This window comes from Pristiophorus japonicus, chromosome 6 (assembly GCF_044704955.1).
Source record: "Pristiophorus japonicus isolate sPriJap1 chromosome 6, sPriJap1.hap1, whole genome shotgun sequence".
NCBI classification, from domain to species: domain Eukaryota; kingdom Metazoa; phylum Chordata; class Chondrichthyes; family Pristiophoridae; genus Pristiophorus; species Pristiophorus japonicus.
This window is the reverse complement of record NC_091982.1, coordinates 96,440,790-96,454,719: the sequence shown is the minus strand read 5'-3', so window position 1 is coordinate 96,454,719 and position 13,930 is coordinate 96,440,790.

Below are 13,930 nucleotides of genomic sequence, written 5' to 3'. Positions count from 1 at the left end.
TGCCGGAGGAGCTCAGGCCTTTTGCCTGGAGCACGACCCATCTCCTCTATCTGGGAGTCTACCTTAGCCCCGGCGAGGAAGCCTGGTCGGCGAACTGGCAAGGGCTGGAGGCCAAGGTCGCCGCTCGCCTAGGGCGCTGGACAGGACTGCTCCGAGTTCTGTCCTACAGGGGTCGAGCGCTAGTCATAATCCAGCTGGTGGCCGCTATGTTGTGGTACCGGCTGGTCACTTTGACCCCTCCCCCTGCGTTTGTCGCCAGGATACAAAAGAAGCTGGTAGACTTCTTCTGGAACAACAGGAAGCACTGGGTCTCTGCGGCGGTCTTGAGCCTCCCGCTTCGGGAGGGCGGTCAGTCGTTGGTGTGCGTCAGCACACAGCTAGCGACTTTCCGTCTTCAGACCCTGCGTTGAGCCCTCTCCTAGGTGGTGTGCGCTGGCGACGTATTTTTTCCACCAGCAGCACGACCTCAACTATGACACGCAGCTCCTGTTTGTGAGCTTGGGGGGTGTCAGGACCGCCGTCCAGGAGCTGCCTGTCTTTTACAAGGAACTCGCCAGGGTCTGGAACAAAGTCTCCACCAAGCGCAGCTCTCCACCGGCTGGAGTGGCAGCTGTCCTGCAGGAGCCGCTGCTCGGGAATCCGTACCTCCATGACCGAGGTTTTAGGTGGCAGTCGGACGACAGGGCTGTGGCTGGTGAGGTGACCAGGGTCAGGGACCTGCTCGATGGCGGAGGAGCGGGCTGGATGGCGCCAGACACGCTGGCGCAGCGCCTAAATTCGGCCGACGTCCGCCGCGCAGCCGATGCCATCGAGTCGCTAAAAACAGCTCTGGGCCCTGACTCCGTTAGGTGCATCGAGGAGGCTCAAGCACGTGGGGAGATCCCATCCGAACTGACCCCCGTCCGGACGGAATTCCTCATCGGCGCCAAACCCCGGAACCTCCCTCGGGGGCCGGCGCCTCACAACTTGAGCTGCCTCGGGGAAATCCCCTCCGTGCCTTTCAGTTCTGCGCGGAGGGTTTTCCTGTACGGGCTGCTCCTGCACACTCTCAACCTTGCCATCCTCGCCGGCCGTCCGGACACGCCATGGCGTACCATCTTGCCGTCCGGAGGAGGTGGGGTTCCCCGATGGAGTGCACTCTACGCGGGAGTCCTCCCATTATTTATCGGGGTCTTGGCCTGGAGGGTGGTGCACGGAGCAGTCCCGTGCAATAAATTTTTAAGTCGGTTCACGGGCTCCCAGGCCGCTTGCAATTTCTGCGGTCTGGAAGAGTCCGTGTTCCATGTTTTTATTGAGTGCACGAGGTTGCAGCCCCTGTTCCATTATTTAAAGGGGCTGCTCCTCAATTTCTAGCTGCACTTCAGTCCCACACTCCTGATCTTCGGGCACCCTGTGCGGAGGTTAGCAGGTAGGTCCGAGGGCCTCCTCATAGGACTGCTCCTGGGCACGGCCAAGGGTGCCATAAGCTGGTCCAGGCAGCGGGCGGTCGAGGGGGTCGTTCAGCCTGACTGCCTGCCTCTCTTCCGTGCTTACATCCAGGCCAGGATGTCCCTCGAGATGGAGCACGTGGTGTCCACCGGTACGCTCGCGAGCTTCCGCGAGAGGTGGGCACCGGAGGGACTGGAGTGCATTGTCACCCCCGGTAACCAAATTTTAATTTGATTTTATGTTTTAAAGTTTAATTTGTTTTAATTGCTGGGTTTTAGTGTCCCCCTCCCCTTTTATAGGGGGCACTTGTAAATTATTTGATTTTATTGCCCCAAAAAATAATTTAAAAAAACAAAACAAAAAAAAACACAAAAAAGAAGGGCAGTTGAAAAGTGGCTGGTGTATTCCCCAGATTAGGGGGCACTTGATTTAATGTTAATTATGTTTTACTCCAAAAGAGTTGTAGCCCTTAAAGGGACCCGTGATGGCGTCCCCATCTATGCCAGTGGCAGGGCCAGCTAAGACGTACGCGCAGCCGGCATCCGCACCCACGGCACCTCCTGCTGCCCTGCCACCATTTCGATTAATTACAAAGAAAAACGGGGTCAAGAGCTACACTCACCCCACAATGAGCATCGAGGAGTGCGTGCGGGCGATGGCTGGGGTAGTCGGCCTCTCGGCCATTGTCGCGGCCTCCAAGATGTCCGGGAAGGCTGTGTTCTTCCTGGGGTCGGAGCGGGCGGTGTCCCTGGCCCTTTAAAAGGGGCTCACGGTGGTCAGGATGTTCCTGCTGGTGGACCCTCTCGAGGCCACCGCGCAGAGGGTCATTCTCTCAAACGTCCCGCCCTTTGCTCCCGCTAAGCTCCTGCTCCCCCACCTACATCAACTGGGGGAGGTAAGGTCGGGGATTAACCCGATACCGCTCGGCCTCAGGGAGACCAGCCTGTGTCACGTGTTCTCCTTCCGCTGCCAGCTTTTTGTCCGGTTGGCGCGGGAGGTGATGACGGAGGGCACCTTCAACGTGGTGCACGAGGGGACTGCTTACCGCATCTTTTGGACGTCGGGCGGCATGCGGTACCATGCCTGTAGGGAGATGGGGCACGTTCGGAAGAACTGCCCCGCCTCCAAGACCACCAAACCACCTAAGGCGGCCAAGGCTGGTGCCGCCGCCACCCCTACCCCTAGTAGCGTCCGCGTACCGGGAGCCGTAGGTGCGCAGGCATCGTCGGGGGGCCTTTGTCTTCACGGCCTCCAGTGGGGGGGAGGGAGAGTGTCTGGGCAGAAGAAAGGTGCGGAGGAAGGCGAAGCACCTCGAGGCGGGTCCCCTCAGTGCGCCGGACAGCCCCATCACCGCGCTCGGCCCACCCCTGTCACCGGCGAGCGGGGGTGCCCTGAGCCCGTGCCCGAGCCCTTGACCAATACCGCAGAGGGGCTCGGGCGCGGGCAAGAAAAACAAAAGGGGGGAGCGGAACAGGAGGCCTTGGCAGACATGGAGGTCTCCCTGCCTCCGCGTCCTGCCAGACAAAAAAGGAGGCGCCGCTCCAATGAGGCGGAGGAGGAAAAACATCCCTCCGCGGAGGAGTCTGTGCCCGCCGCCTGTCCCGCGTCCCCCACCAGTGCCCCCAAACTGCGCCGTAGGCCGGGGGAATCTGTCCCCGGGGAAGGTCAGAGAGTCGAGGCTGCCCAGCCTCTGCCTCCCGGGGATGGCGAGGAAGATCTGCCTGTTGTGGAGGGCGTGGGGCCAGCGGAGGAATGCGTCGCCGCTGGGTCGGGCGTCCCGGGGACTGAGGCGGGCGGGGCCGAAAAGGACGAACCTGAGCCTGCCCAGCCATTATCCAACTTCCCCCGGGATCTGTTCAATCTGGCAGACAAAGAAAATTTTACTGATTTTAATGAAACTGCACACGCCGGGCCGGGGGGTGGCGGCGGGGAGGGGGACGAACACCAACCCTTGCTCCCAACTTTGGAGCCGGAGGACTTTGAGGACCTGGAGCGTTTCTTCGACCAGGTTTCTCCATGTTCCCCGGTGCCTGGGGCAGAGGAGGAACCCCTTCTGCTGCCGCTTCCTGACCCGGCACCACAGTTAAAAGAGCCCAGTGGGGACTCCTCTGCCGATGATCCTGGGGGTGGGATCGGGGCAGAGCTCGGGTCGGATGGAGCGGCCGGGCCGTTTGCCATACCTCATGTGGTCGACAGACCGGCTGCTGGCGGTGACCTCCTGGAGGGGGCGGGGACTCGGTAGAGGGCGCGGGAGAAGATCTGGAGTCCATCGCCAGTGAGGCGGTGGATCTCCTCGTGCCCGACGCTAAGTCGCCCCTCATTCCTGTAAAGGAGCTCCGGGAATTTATGGTCCAGAGCCAGGGTCGCCGCAACCGAGCCCATCTGGCCCGGGAAAAATGGTCGGAGCCGGCGCATCTTATCAGGTCCGTCCGCGCCGCCGCTAAAACCATGGCTGCGGGCGGGCCCTCATCAAAGGCCCAAAGCCTTGAGCTGCGCCGGCTCAAAATGTTCCTTGCTGGGCTGCTGAGGGAGTGGAGGTCAACAAACGACTCCACTCCCCACCACCCCCCCACCACCACAATAGGTTAAGTAGAGGTTGCACTATGCTTTTGTCATGAAGATAACCATAGCCAGCCTCAACATCAACAGCGGCAGAGAGGCACGCCGTAGATTTAACAATTTTTTGCTCCTGCGGGAGGGGAAATATGTGGTGTGCTTCCTGCAAGAAACCCACACCATTCCGGGAGACGAAGCCATGTGGCTCCTGGAATGGCAAGGAGAGGTCCGCATGAGCCACCTCACCGCCACTTCTTGTGGGGTGGCCATCTTGCTGGCCCCGCATTTTCAGCCGGAGATCTTGGGGGTCGAGGAGCCTGTGCCAGGCCACTTGCTTTACATCACGGTTTGCACAGGGGACGTGCCGCTCCATCTCGTGAACGTGTACGCCCCTCAGCCCGGCCCGCATCAAACGCGCTTCTTCGAGGAAGTGTCCGCTCTTCTTGGCTCCGTCGACGTTGGCGAATGCATTGTCCTCGGGGGGCATTTTAACTGCACCCTCGAGGCGAGGGACCGCTCCGGTGCCCCGCAGATCATGACGGCGATCGAGAAGTGAGGGACCTGGTCGGGTCCTTCGACTTGGTGGACGTCTGGCGAAATTAACTGTGCAAATAGATGTTAACAAATATGATGTGATTGGGATTACAGAGGCGTGGCTCCAGGATGATCAGGGCTGGGAACTCAACATCCAGGGGTATTCAACATTCAGGAAGGATAGAATAAAAGGAAAAGGAGGTGGGGTAGCATTGCTGGTTAAAGATGAGATTAATGCAATAGTTAGGAAGGACATTAGCTTGGATGATGTGGAATCTTTATGGGTAGAGCTACAGAACACCAAAGGGCAAAAAGCGTTAGTGGGAGTTGTGTACAGACCTCCAAACAGTAACACTGATGTTGGGGAGGGCATCAAACTGGAAATTAGGGGTGCATGCAATAAAGGTGCAGCAGTTATAATGGGTGACTTTAATATGCACATAGATTTGGATAACCAAACTGGAAGCAATTCGGTGGAGGAGGATTTCCTGGAGTGCATAAGGGATGGTTTTCTAGACCAACATGTCGAGGAACCAACTAGGGAGAGGCCATCTTTGACGGGGTGTTGTGTAATGAGAGAGGATTAATTAGCAATCTCGTTGTGCGAGGCCCCTTGGGGAAGAGTGACCATAATATGGTGGAATTCTGCATTAGGATGGAGAATGAAACAGTTAATTCAGAGACCATGGTCCAGAACTTAAAGAAGGGTAACTTTGAAGGTATGAGGCGTGAATTGGCTCGGATAGATTGGCGAATGATACTTAAGGGGTTGACTGTGGATGGGCAATCGCAGACATTTAGAGACGCATGGATGAACTACAGCAATTGTACATTCCTGTCTGGCGTAAAAATAAAAAAGGGAAGGTGGCTTAACCATGGCTATCAAGGGAAATCAGGGATAGTATTAAAGACAAGGAAGTGGCATACAAATTGGCCAGAAATAGCAGCGAACCTGGAGACTGGAAGAAATTTAGAACTCAGCAGAGGAGGACAAAGGGTTTGATTAGGGCAGGGAAAATGGAGTACGAGAAGAAGCTTGCAGGGAACATTCAGGCGGATTGCAAAAGTTTCTATAGATATGTAAAGAGAAAAAGGTTAGTAAAGACAAATGTAGGTCCCCTGCAGTCAGAATCAGGGGAAGTCATAACGGGGAACAAAGAAATGGCAGACCAATTGAACAAGTACTTTGGTTCGGTATTCACTAAGGAGGACACTAACAACCTTCCGGATATAAAAGGGGTCAGAGGGTCTAGTAAGGAGGAGGAACTGAGGGAAATCCTTATTAGTCGGGAAATTGTGTTGGGGAAATTGATGAGATTGAAGGCCGATAAATCCCCAGGGCCTGATGGACTGCATCCCAGAGTAATTAAGGAGGTGGCCTTGGGAATAGCGGATGCATTGACAGTCATTTTCCAACATTCCATTGACTCTGGATCAGTTCCTATCGAGTGGAGGGTAGCCAATGTAACCCCACTTTTTAAAAAAGGAGGGAGAGAGAAAACAGTGAATTATAGACCGTTCATCCTGACATCGGTAGTGGGTAAGATGATGGAATCAATTATTAAGGATGTCACAGCAGAGCATTTGGAAAGTGGTGACATGATAGGTCCAAGTCAGCATGGATTTGTGAAAGGGAAATCATGCTTGACAAATCTTCTGGAATTTTTTGAGGATGTTTCCAGTAGAGTGGACAAGGGAGAACCAGTTGATGTGGTATATTTGGACTTTCAGAAGGCTTTCGACAAGGTCCCACACAAGAGATTAATGTGCAAAGTTAAAGCACATGGGATTGGGGGTAGTGTGCTGACATGGATTGAGAACTGGTTGTCGGACAGGAAGCAAAGAGTAGGAGTAAATGGGTACTTTTCAGAATGGCAGGCAGTGACTAGTGGGGTACCGCAAGGTTCTGTGCTGGGGCCCCAGCTGTTTACATTGTCATTAATGATTTAGACGAGGGGATTAAATGTAGTATCTCCAAATTTGCGGATGACACTAAGTTGGGTGGCAGTGTGAGCTGCGAGGAGGATGCTATGAGGCTGCAGAGCGACTTGGATAGGTTAGGTGAGTGGGAAAATGCATGGCAGATGAAGTATAATGTGGATAAATGTGAGGTTATCCATTTGGTGGTAAAAACAGAGAGACAGACTATTATCTGAATGGTGACAGATTAGAAAAAGGGGAGGTGCAATGAGACCTGGGTGTCATGGTACGTCAGTCATTGAAGGTTTGCATGCAGGTACAGCAGGCGGTTAAGAAAGCAAATGGCATGTTGGCCTTCATAGTGAGGGGATTTGAGTACAGAGGCAGGGAGGTGTTGCTACAGTTGTACAGGGCCTTGGTGAGGCCACACCTGGAGTATTGTGTACAGTTTTGGTCTCCTAACTTGAGGAAGGACATTCTTGCTATTGAGGGAGTGCAGCGAAGGTTCACCAGACTGATTCCCGAGATGGCGGGACTGACCTATCAAGAAAGACTGGATCAACTGGGCTTGTATTCACTGGAGTTCAGAAGAATGAGAGGGGACCTCATAGAAACGTTTAAAATTCTAATGGGTTCAGACAGGTTCGATGCATGAAGAATGTTCCCAATGTTGGGGAAGTCCAGAACCAGGGGTCACAGTCTAAGGATAAGGGGTAAGCCATTTAGGACCGAGATGAGGAGAAACCTCTTCACCCAGAGAGTGGTGAACCTGTGGAATTCTCTACCACAGAAAGTTGTTGAGGCCAATTCACTAAATATATTCAAAAAGTAATTAGATGAAGTCATTACTACTAGGGGGATCAAGAGATATGGCGAGAAAGCAGGAATGGGGTACTGAAGTTGCATGTTCAGCCATGAACTCATTGAATGGCGGTGCAGGTTAGAAGGGCCGAATGGCCTACTCCTGCACCTATTTTCTATGTTTCTAAGTTTTTATGAAATCTCCATCCCAACTCCAGCGCCTTTACGTGGGTGAGGCCTGGAGTAGGATGGTCTAGAGTCGACCGCCTTTACGTGTCTCGGGCGTACGTTTCCTGCGTCCCGGCGGCCTCCATGCGGCCGGTGCCGTGTTCGGACCACCACCTGGTGTGGGTGGAGCTCGCTTCGCTCCGCGCGAGGACGGGGTCCGCGTACTGGCACTTTAACAACCGGCTGCTGGAGGACGAGCGGTTCCAGGACTCGTTCCGTCGTTTCTGGGCCGATTGGAGAAGGAAGCCGGGGGTCTTCCCCTCGTTGAGGCTATGGTGGGACGTGGGCAAGGCACACGTCTGTGTCTTCTGTCAAGAGTACGCGAGGGGGTCGACCAAGAAGCGGGCGGCCAGTGTCGGGCGCCTCGATAAAGAGGTGCTCGACCTGAAATCCCGTCTCGGTCAAGTCGTTGATGACCCGGCCCTGTGGACGGTGTACGAAGCAAAGAAGGCCGCGCTGAAGGACCTGCAGTTAGTTAGGTCCCGAGGAGCGTTCGTGGATCCGGTTCCTGCGGGATCTGGACCACGGCTCCCCCTTCTTCTACTCGCTGGAAAAAAGACAAGGTCTCCGTAAGCAGCTCTTGACGCTGCTGGCTGATGATGGCTCTCTCGTCTCAGATCCGGAGGGCGTCAGCAACAGGGCCCTGCTCGCCTTGGCGCCGTGCTGGACCACATGATCCACCCCGACCAGTCCTACACGGTCCTGGGCCGGACAATCCACGATAACATCCATCTGGTCCGGGACCTCATCCATCACTCCCAGGAGGCTGGTCTGTCGGTTGCCTTCTTATCCATCGACCAGGAGAAGGCTTTTGACAGGGTGGGTCACGATTACCTGTTCGGAACTCTGCGCACTTTCGGGTTCGGGACACATTTCGTCGCCCGGATTCGACTTTTGTACGCCGCCGCAAAGTGTCTGATTAAGGTTAACGGGTCCTTGTCGCCGCCCCTTCGCTTTCGGAGAGGGGTGCGCCAGGGATGCCCTATGTCTGGCCAGTTATATGCCATCTGCGTGGAGCCTTTCCTGCGCCTCCTGCGGGCGAGGTTGACGGGATTGGCTCTGCAAGGTCCGGGCGTGGAGGTCAACCTCTCGGCTTACGCCGATGACGTGCTCCTCACGGTGGAGGATCCTGTTGACCTGCGGAGGATGCGTGAGTGCCAGGAGATTTACTCAGCCGCATCCTCTGCCAGGATCAACTGGGAGAAATGTTCCGGACTCCTGGTGGGTCAGTGGCGGGTGGACTCCCTGCCGGAGGAGCTTAGGCCTTTTGCCTGGAGCATGACCCATCTCCTCTATCTGGGAGTCTACCTTAGCCCCGATGAGGAAGCCTGGCCGGCGAACTGGCAAGAGCTGGAGGCCAAGGTCGCCGCTCGCCTCGGGCGCTGGACAGGACTGCTCCGAGTGCTGTCCTACAGGAGTCGAGCGCTAGTCATAAACCAGCTGGTGGCCGCTATGCTGTGGTAACGGCTGGTCACTTTGACCCCTCCCCCTGCGTTTGTCGCCAAGATACAGAAGAAGCTGGTAGACTTCTTCTGGAACAACAGGAAGCACTGGGTCTCTGCTGCGGTCTTGAGTCTCCCGCTTGAGGAGGGCGGTCAGTCGTTGGTGTGCGTCAGCACCCAGCTAGCGACTTTCCATCTTCAGACCCTGCAGAGAAACCTTTACGTTGAGCCCCCTCCTAGATGGCGTGCTCTGGCGACGTATTTCTTCCGCCAGCAGCACAGCCTCAACTACGACACGCAGCTCCTGTTTGTGAGCTTGGGGGGCATCAGGACCGCCTTCCAGGGGCTGCCTGTCTTTTACCAGGAACTCATCAGGGTCTGGAACAAAGTCTCCACCAAGCGCAGCTCTCCACCGGATGGAGTGGCGGCTGTCCTGCAGGAGCCGCTGCTCGAGAATCCGTACCTCCACGATCGAGGTTTTAGGTGGCAGTCGGACGACAGGGCTGTGTCTGGCGAGGTGACCAGGGTCAGGGACCTGCTCGATGGTGGAGGAACGGGCTGGATGGCGCCAGACATGCTGGCGCAGCGCCTAAATTCGTCCGACGGCCGCCATGCGGCCGATGCCATCGAGTCGCTAAAAACAGCTCTAGGCCCTGACTCCGTTAGGTGTGTCGAGGAGGCTCAAGCACGTGGGGAGATCCCATCCGAACTGACCCCCGTCCGGACGGAATTCCTCATCGGCGCCAAACCCCGGAACCTCCCTCGGGGGCCGGCGCCTCACAACTTGAGCCGCCTCGGGGAAATCCCCTCCGTGCCTTTCAGTTCTGCGCAGAGGGGTTTCCTGTACGGGCTGCTCCTGCACACTCTCAACCTTGCCTCGTCTGCCGTCCGGACACGCCATGGCGTACCATCTTGTTGTCCGGAGGAGGCGGGGGTCCCCGATGGAGTGCACTCTACGCCGGAGTCCTCCCACTATTTATCGGGGACTTGGCCTGGAGGGTGGTGCACGGAGCAGTCCCATGCAATAAATTTTTATTATTTAAAGGCGCTGCTCCTCAATTTCTGGCTGCGCTTCAGTCCCACACTCCTGATCTTTGGGCACCCTGTGCGGAGGGGAGCGGGTAGGTCCCAGGGCCTCCTCATAGGACTGCTCTTGGGCACGGCCAAGTGTGCCATCAGCCGGTCCATGCAGTGGGCGGTCGAGGGGGTCGTTCAGCCTGACTGCCTGCCTCTCTTCCGTGCTTACATCCAGGCCAGGATGTCCCTCGAGATGGAGCACGTGGTGTCCACCGGTACGCTCGCGAGCTTCCGCGAGAGGTGAGCGCCGGAGGGACTGGAGTGCATTGTCACCCCTGGCAACCAAATTTTAATTTGATTTTGTATGTTATAAAGTTTAATTTGTTTTAATTGCTGGGTTTTAGTGTCCCCCTCCCCTTTTATAGGGGGCACTTGTACATTATGATTTTATTACCCAAAAAAACCCAAAAAAACCCACAAATAGCACCAAAAAAAAAAAGAGGGCACATGAAAAATTTTTGGAGGGTCCCCCAGATCGGGGGGCACTTGGATTAATTTATTATGTTTTCCCCACAATAGTTGTAGAGCAAAGTTTAATTTGTTTTAATTGCCGGGTTTTAGTGTCCTCCTCCCCTTTTTCGGGGGCACTTGTGTGTGTGTGTATATATATATATAGAAATATATGTGTTTTAGCGCCCAAAAACAAACAAAAAAACAACAAAAAATACAAAAACCCCCCCCCAAAAAATAAACAAAAAAGGGCCTGGAAAACTGGTTAGAGTGTCCCCCAGAGCGGGGGGCACTTGCTTTAACTGGTTAATTTTGTTTCCCTCAAAAGAGTTGTAGAGCTGTTGCGAGTGCCCTTGCCAAAAGGGGGCACTTGATTTAAAGTTTAATTTAAAATAGTTGTAGAGCTGTTACATTGTGAGTGGTTTAGCCAGTCATGTGCTGTTCACAAGATCCAATAAAACCCCAGTCAGTCGGGTCTAGGTTATCCATGATAAGGTATGCAGTTGTGAGCCTAATGGATGAACTGGTAATGTGTAGTGCGATTGTTAAACCTTTGTTAATAAACCAACTAGTTCTTAATAGCAATGTGTTGCTATGAATTCTTAAGCAAAAAACCTGTGAAGCAAATACATTACAAGGAACATACACAGTGACCTAGAGATGGGATCACAGAGTATTGCATAGAGTGTGGGTAAGAACATAAGAATTAGGAACAGGAGTAGGCCATCTAGCCCCTCGAGCCTGCTGCGCCATTCAACAAGATCATGGCTGATCTGGCCATGGACTCAGCTCCACTTACCGGCCCGCTCCCCACCACTGAGCCAGTCCTGGTGAATGTGATGAATCCCACTGCCTCTCCAAGTGGTGCCAGGAAAGAAAGCTCCTTCTGCTCTGCCCAGTAATGGAGTCTCAGTCCCAACCTACTGCCCAGTGACAATTGCCCATTTCCCAACAGCAACCAGTCCTTGGCCTGAGTGAGGATGCCCAGTAAGTACAGTTTGTACTGTGAATCCAGATGTCAGTAACTGGGCTGGGGATACCAAAGTGTCTCTTACCCAAGAAGGAAAGGAAACACTTGCATTTTTTATAGCACCTTTCACAACCTCAGGACATTCCAAAGCGCTTTACAGCCAATTAACTATTATTTTGAAGTGTAGTCACTGTTACTATGCAGGAAACACGGCAGCCAACTTGCACACAGCAAGCCCCCATTAACCGCAGTGACAATGACCAGATAATCTGCCTTTAGTGATGTTGATTGAGGGATAAAGACTGGCCAGGAGACCGGAGTAACTCTCCTGCTATTCCACAAAATAGTGCCCTGGGAGCCTTTACGTCCACCTGAGGGGCCTGGGTTTAACGTCTCATCCAATGGACAGCACAAACGACAGTGCTGTGCTCCCTCAGCCCAGATTTTTATGCTCAAGTCTCTGGAATAAGATTTTGAACCCAAGCATGGTTAAGTAGCCACTTTAAAATGACTGGCACTAAAAGTACAAATCAGTTCTCTCCGATCTCATAAGGAAAGGGCAGGGAGAGTCAGCCATTAGGGGAAGCACGTCCTGCATTGCCCCAGTCTGTTCAGTGGCTTTGAGGAATTCAGACACAATTCGGCCTTTTTTTAAAAAGAGGATCCTGCTTCGATCAACAGGATTTCTGTGCTTTAAAAGGCAGCATGACCTAGGTGTCACGAACAAGCACATAGGTGCTATCACAAAACATGTATCTGGCCTGCACTGGGCCATTGGCACTGTTGCATCATAAGTGTAAACTGCAGTATAAGTTATGTGCGAAAGTACATTTAGCACAGAAGAGGCTTTTCTCTCACCGACGCTGTCCTGCTACTGCAGACCACAATGCAAGATATGCTAGTTAACAGCTTTAATGTAGTTGGAGCAAGATTGCAGACATGTATTATAGAGACATTGGGGGAATCTCATGGCAGTACATTTCTCTATACTTACACAGAGCACCAGTTACCATGAGGTCTCACTTTTAACAACAGCGTCACAAAAAGTTTTTAACCTTTGCTGTGTTGATGTTGACTTTAATTTCCTGAAAACTGCTTTGAATCATCATAAATAACTACTCAAAATTTCCTGTGGCAAGGCTACAAAACATGCCCACTGTTAGACTTGCTCTTGCATGTTTAATATCAACAATAATTTGCGCAGAAAATTCGAGCTGATAATGTTGCAGCGAGGAAAACTGGGCATCTGGGATCTGATTGAACAGGGCAAGAACTGTATATCTGAGCTGCTGGTATTCAGAGGGATTTGGGTGTCCTTGAACACAAATCACAGAAAGTTAACATCCAGGTACAGCAAGCAGATGGTATGTTAGCCTTTTTATTGCAAGCGGGTTGATGTATAAGAGTAAGGAAATCTTGCTGCAATTATACAAAGTTTTGGTGAGACCATACCTGGAGTACTGTGGACAGTTTTGTTCTACTTACCTAATTGGTTCTCCTGGGGTTTGAAATTAATTAGTAATTAGATGCCAAGAAATACTCAACTATTAGTTGACATTAGATTTAAGCCTCTCATGCAGTTTCTCCAATAACCAACTTTTTGACCCAAGACATAGAGATCTCACACCAAAAAGATAAACAAGTTTGGACAAAAATACCATCCTATAGAAACTGATTAACTCCAGCTGGAGTAATGACCCACCACTGCACAATATCGCTCTTTCTCTGAGTTATTCAATGGGCCAAATATTACACTCTTGGCTGGAGCAGATTTTGAATCTGCCAGCAAGTTTGATGCAGAACTGAAAGAGCCTATTGGCACATTGGTGACTGTTTACAATCTACTTCAATGCCTGGGCTCTGTGCACTTGATGGTATTGTCCCACCAATAGTTGCCAGATAAATTAATAATGAATGCTAAAGCAACAAGATCCTTCCCACTCTCTTGTTTTGTGATGATCAATCCTTTGATCAATCCAATACTTAAGTTTGGAAATACAGTTTCACTGAATGGTGCACCAGTCAACTATTGCACCGAGACATAGAACACAGATTATAGCATCAGGAATCCTACTGGCTGAAGAGTTGCTTATGATTGAGAACTACCAAAGAAACAATGGGTAAACTTGGCAAACACTGAGCCATGCAACGTCAGCAATGACAAAAACTGCAGATAACCTGGTTGAATAGGCTTCCAGAAGAATGATTGGCAGATGTGACGAACACCAAACTTTGAAATATTGTCTGAGAGTTTAAGCTACTGCCTTTCTACACTGATGATGACCTGATAACCAATAGTATGGCCACACTTTAATGGTTGGACCAAGCTGATAGCATACTATAAGGTAAGTTTTTTTGAGGGCTCACACTGTAAACACAGCCTTGTATACAGCTGGCGCACACTGGAAAATCATGGGCACCAAAATAGGAACAGGACTAGGCCAGTCAGCCCCTTGAGCCTGTTCCGCCATTTAATTAGATCATGACTGATATGTACCTCAACACGATTTACTTGAGGCAATGA